Here is a 6,363-nt window from a genome sequence, read left to right on the forward strand (position 1 = left end):
CAGTAGTGATGTGTAGTCATATCTCTGCCAGGTATGCTAGATCCTTGACTTACTTTCTATTTGGTAGGACTGTCTGTTTCATAGCTTTAGTATTAGTATTGTAGCTTTATGTTTTACCCTCTTGACTTAGCTGAGTCATTGTGTTTCTAATATGTATTTGATTTTGCATTGTATTTGCTCATTCCTGGCATTACAATGAATTATGAATTGTTAATCTGTAATATTCTGTTTTATAAAAGACTTGCAGTAGGCCTAGTTACAAGGAGTTTGTGCATCAAGCACTTACTGGGCTGAGGTGTGGGATGGTTTCAACACACACAGATAGGCTACTGACATTGTCAAGCTAATAACTGTAATTGTACCATGACAGCACTACATGAACTAGTTTGCAGACTTTTGGCAGAGTAACCTGGATATCCTAAGTGATTCCTTAGTGAACACAGATAAGTCCTAAGATAAGTAGTAAACTCTCAGAGGGACATAATATTGCTGATTATCATTTGGTAAATGCAAGCAACAAGTGTATCCACGGTGGCTAATAATAAGAATGAAATAAATTGGATTCAGACTCGTCAAGAGACAGCTTCAACCTAAGTAGTCTCACTAAGGTGAATCCATATTCAAATCAATACTAAAGACATTCCTCTTTAGTGCATCCCATGGTTATGAATACTGCATCAAAAACCCGTCACCTGTCGCAACATTCTTCACCTCTTCTTGCTGGCCATGTTGTTGTGTTTAGCAGGAGTGGGCTACAGACAGCGCATGTTGTTGTGTTTAGCACGAGTGGGTTACAGACAGCGCATGTTGTACTGTGAAGGAGGGCCTTCACAGATCCCGGGTACGGCATATGACGTGTGTTGCGGCTGTTGCCAACCAGTTGGGCACTGTTGTGTATCCTGCCACCCTCGCTATCCTAACTAAAATCTGCATGCACCATGTCAGCCAACCATTAAACATAACTCATCAAAACTAAACCCAAATCAAATTCCCATACACCTTGACAGGCAGCCTGTCTCTCTCCCTCTCCTTCTATATTCTATTGCTAATACTGACACTGATAAAGTGGTCATACTACCTACTGTTAATTGCTTCCCTAAATGTATCTCCTTATCTGTTTATCAAATTGATGTCTACTAACAAAATGTTCTCTCTCTCTTATAGCGTGACCTTTGCTTGCAAATGCAGATGGATGTGGAAACATTGTTCTTCATCACCATATCCATCAAGTACATCATGCACATTGGCAGCCCAACGCTACCCCCTGACTTTGTTTCTTTCTTCCCCTCCTGGTCTAGACTATCTTCACTGTGGGACGCTGCTGTAGCCCCTCCACCCGATCTACTTGTAGAAACCCTCTTCCTACACGTACCCAACCCCTGTCGCTACACGATGGTAGTCCTTTGGGGGATCGTAGTCCCTCACATTGCGCATGCTCAGACACAAACGGTTTACGGCATAAGGCTCAACATCAACATCAACATATCTGGCTTGTCTTAACGCATAATGTAGGTTTATTTAACGTAATATTTAATAATGTTGTAAACGGTTTAAACGTCAACATATGGGGCTTGTCTTAACGCATAATGTGGGTATATTTAATGTCATATTTAATTATGTTGTAAACGGCTAACAGCATAAGGCTCTACGTCAACATATGAAACGAAACTGGGGAGAGACTTTTTGATCCTCCACCTCATCTGTTTTGTCCACTGTGACATCTTCTTTGTTTTTAAATAAATGGTCATGTTTTCCAAAAACTGGCTTTCGTCGCTTTTCTCCATGATTGAAAACGGATCTGTCGTTGTGACGCGTGCGCGCGGCTTCGCTGTCGACAGCAGTCGACAGTGTCGCAAAATGACGCATGCGCAATGTGAGGGACTACGATCCCCCAAAAGACTACCATCGTGTAGCGACAACCCCCACCATACTGCAGTGGTGGAATGTAACGAAGTATTTTTACTTCGTTACTGTACTTAAGTACATTTTCACGTATCTGTACTTTACTTAAGTAAAAATAATAGTGCATACTTTTTACTTTTACTCCATTACATTTTTTAGCTATTATCTATACTTTTACTCCGCTACATTTCTACAATATGTGTTGTTACTCGTTACATTTTATGAACACAGTTTCGCCAAAATGTTGCCTACACAAAACTATGGATTGCGTTGCTGTTTTGGAAGTTTAAACCAATCAGGTGGCTCTATCAACTCCAATGATATCAGAGTGCGCATTTGGCACTAGCGGTAGCTTTGCCTGAACATTCAACAGACAGCCTGACTACTGCGTATTCAACATGGATCCAGAGTCGGCCTGAACTGAGCCCTCTGATATGAGCCACTCTTGGCCCTATTTAAAAGATATGTTCGAGTTCAAAGGCCCCAAGAATGACTCCTGGAGGTGTCAATGCGTTTCCTGCCTCCCTCAAAAAAAGGCGTTGCTAGCCTTCAATAATTCGCCCTCAAATTTAAAGTAGCATATCGAGGTAAGCAGAGTGATTGCTATGCTAAGTTAATGTCCCTGACTTTTGAATATTGATATATGTATTTAATTCGTTTACTGACATGATATTATAATGTTATCTAGCGAAATGCATGTTGACATACAGCAATAGCATCAAAAAACATGATTGTATCTTCATCTTCATTATATATTTAACGTAGTGGTAAGATAAAGCTGGTAGGTTAGCTATGTCAAGCTAGCGTGCCTTGTTCTGTCCAGTTTTACAATTACATTGGTTTTTCATGTTCCATGTTTCCCTTTTTTACACGTTTACAATTAAATAAAAGATTTAAAGATATCACATGGTGTCTTTATTGGTTTGGCTTAATGGTATTACTTTGCAAATAATCCCTGGTAGATAACTTGTCATCCGCAGAATTGTAAGATATAGTGTGAACAGTATTACAGATGGTAGGCACAATAAGTACACCAACCTTTCCAATTAACAAATGTTGTTGCTTATAATTATTACTAGTAGTGAAATCTGTAGAGGCATTTATTACCAGTAGCTATTTCTTTATAAAAATGGCACAGCCTAGACATTGAGAGACAACCCATTACGTGAGTACTTTTACTTTTAATACTTAAAGTAAATTTAAAAGTAAGTACTTTTTACTTTTACTTAAGTAGGATTGTTGATGTAGTACTTTTACTTTTATTTTCCTGGGTACTTGTACTTTTACTTAAGTACTAAACTTCAGTACTTCCTCCACCACTGCCATACTGTGAAAACACAAACCTGTTAGAATTGTGTCCACAAAAATATTGAGGAGAGCAAACTCTTTCGTGCATAGAAAACAAAACAGATGATTGACTGTTTCACTTTTCATTTTGTGGACAAAAGGCTGAAGGCTCTAGTCATTTGGCAAAAGTAATTCTGTCCACATGGAATGTTCATTATGTCCACATATAATACATATATTACGGAGAGTATGATGTGTTTAGAAACGTTCACAAATTCTGTGAGTCAGCAGACTTAGCAGTTCTTAGAAACTGCAGGTTACAGGAAGTTCATCAAGCAACAGGAAATGTGTGTAGTGTACAGCATGAGCAAGACGAACCAGTCTCAGTTCTCTATAATGAAGCCCCTGCATAACCACCACTGCTGCCTGTTCCTGTCTGTTCTGTTTGCACAAGGTTAGTCAACATCTACCTTAACCATTCCCAGTGTATCTACATATACAGATGTATGTAAATGCAATATAGGACATTTCATTCTGAACTCAGCTGTTATGACATGATGTATGTAAATGTAGAACAAGATGCTAAACTGGACAATGGATTACTCTATCAAGCGCTTGAACTGAAATGTGTAATTTTCAAGTTATAATAAATTAAACTTCAACTGAACCATTTTATAAATGTGGTTCTCTCCGTTTCTCACCAGAGCCTTTTATATTAGCTGCCACTGTTTGGCGCTAGTTCACTATTTAAAGTCACAGCATCACTGATTCGAACAGAGAGACCTTTTTTGTTAACTGATTCACTTATTTCTGAGAACATTTATAAAAATACAAGTTGGGGAAAAATACGTTTTAAGAAGATGACTAAGCTTTACATTTAGACATGTAGACATCACTACAGCATTACAGGAAGCTACTCGTAGGAGCTGAAGCCATATTTGATTTCAACATTGGACCCTACATGGTTTCACTGTATTAAAGGCAAATCTAAACTTGGTTTTAGTGGTTGCAATATAGGACATTTCATTCTGAATTCAGTTGTCATGTCATGTATTTTTTTTGCAGTGCATTTCCTTTCAGCCACTAATGGGAATCTCACAGTTTCGCAATCAAGCCATTTAAGTCTGACCAGGGGAGAGAACGCAACCATCCAATGCTCCTGGAAGGGAAGTCTAAACAACACCAAAGTAAAGTGGTTAAAAAATGGAACAAAAATCGGGGGTGATGAGAAGAGGACCAAGATCTCAACTGAAGAGAACTTGTCAGTCCTGGTTATTCACAACGTATCTAGTGAGGATTCAGGTTTATATGTATGCGAAGTGTACCAAGACATTCCTAAACTCTGCAAGTACTCCGGAGCTGGAACACAATTAACAGTGAATTCAGAAACGAATCGTAAGTGTATTAAAATGACTCCTCTATTTTCTTATCAGCTAATATTAATTAAACAAACAATAAACAGAAACATAATTTATAATCTTAAACCAATTGTACACATTATTCCTCTTCTTTTGTCTCACCTGTTATTTCAGCAGCATAGAACATGATTTGCTGTTTTCTTCATTTTAATCTGCTTTGTTTCAATGTAGTGCGCTTTATTGTTCAATTTCATCTTGCAAATTAAAGTCTGTGGTTTTCAGTTCACTGTTGCAGAAAAGAATATCCAGTTAAAAACCGTGCAACATTCTTTAAAACAACTGGAATACATGTTTGCAGAATGAATTCAGTGATATGATTCAATTTTATTGAATATATTCTTTTACAATTTATTAGCCTTTTATTCCTCAAATATTGACTTCATCTGAAATCCACTTCCCATCTCCTACACTTACAAAACTATACTCCCGCAATCTTACTCAATGACAGTTTAAATGAGAAATATAAAAGAGCTGCGTACAACTTGATCTGACTTGTTTTTCCATGCAGCTCCCACAACACCTGAAATAGCAAAGGATGGAGGACCTGGGTTTACCTTCACAGTTCCAGTGTCTTTGGCTGTTATTGTGGGCCTATTGGTGACCTGTGTTTCTTTGGGTATCTGGAGAATAAAAAGGACGGGCCAGCGACTGGGTAAGATACACTTCCAAATGGTTAACTTTGCAAAGCGATCTGCATACAGCACTAATAACACAGTATTCACTACCAAATGTAATTTCATATTGCCATATGTTTCTTTTAAATGGAGAAAATCAAGTCATCAGAGAGACACCCATTGATAGTGAGGAGCCCAGGAACATGGATGAACATGGAGAAGAGGTTGACTCTAACTCCTCCAGAGGTTCAACCCAGTGGGTGAGTCTAAATACACAGTTCTTGGCAGCGGACACACTTTGAGGTCAATACTCACACTATACCTCTAGATGACAGTTGCATAAATGAACCCAACACATATCTATTTTTGTCTCTCTCTTAGTGTCAAGTTCCTGTGTATGAAGCTTACTTTGACCATCGGAGGGATGGGGAGGATGGCTGAAAAGGATTCACAATCAGAGAAGAAATATTCCATTCTTTATTTAGTTTTAGCCATTTTTATTTGATTTAATTAAGATATTTGTTTTACCTGTTCTTAAATAATCTGGACAATATGAAATGCTTATGCTTCTATATAGACGATGCTTGGTTTAGATGTGTTCTCCACAAATATGTTGTGCTTTCTGCCTAGTACTTATTAGTGACGATAGTACACATTCTGTGAGCAAACTGGGATGTTTACTTTGGCATGCGACCAACAAATATGTGCTGTTTGGCCCTCTCATTATTAAAGGGAATGTGTGCCTAAAAGTAAATGTAATGCAAGTTTTCCGTCTTTTGCACGTTACATGACAGCTATGTTACAGCTGTCTTGTTATTCTTTTGTAAAGTACTTCAGCTATACCAAAAAACACCAATAAAAAAATTTCTTTTGTCTTGCCATTTCTGTCATTGCTGTATATCTACACAGTGCGTCACTTACGGACAGGAAAACCTATGTTCTTTTGTGGGTAAGATTTGAAGGTCAGTAACAGGAAATGGAAACAGGCAGCTGTGCTTCACTCACGCTCACTGTGCTGCACTGCTCTTGTTGCAATGACTTCAAAATAGTTAACTTGTGCTAGTTCATAAATCACCTAGGCATTTATTTGACTAGAGTACTTTGAAAGTATACAATGTTGCTAGGACGTCTTAAAAGACATG

At 38.1% G+C, this 6,363-nt stretch overlaps 1 long non-coding RNA gene across 1 annotated transcript; it reads left to right on the top strand.

The window, feature by feature from the left end:
- The first annotated feature begins 5,143 nt into the window (after positions 1–5,143).
- Positions 5,144–6,099, top strand: LOC116224667. The gene is made up of 3 exons (XR_004165679.1): positions 5,144–5,259; positions 5,375–5,481; positions 5,603–6,099. It is a non-coding gene; the product is annotated as an uncharacterized LOC116224667 (long non-coding RNA).
- The last annotated feature ends 264 nt before the right edge of the window (positions 6,100–6,363 follow it).

Source organism: Clupea harengus, chromosome 18, assembly GCF_900700415.2.
Source record: "Clupea harengus chromosome 18, Ch_v2.0.2, whole genome shotgun sequence".
Classification (NCBI taxonomy): domain Eukaryota; kingdom Metazoa; phylum Chordata; class Actinopteri; order Clupeiformes; family Clupeidae; genus Clupea; species Clupea harengus.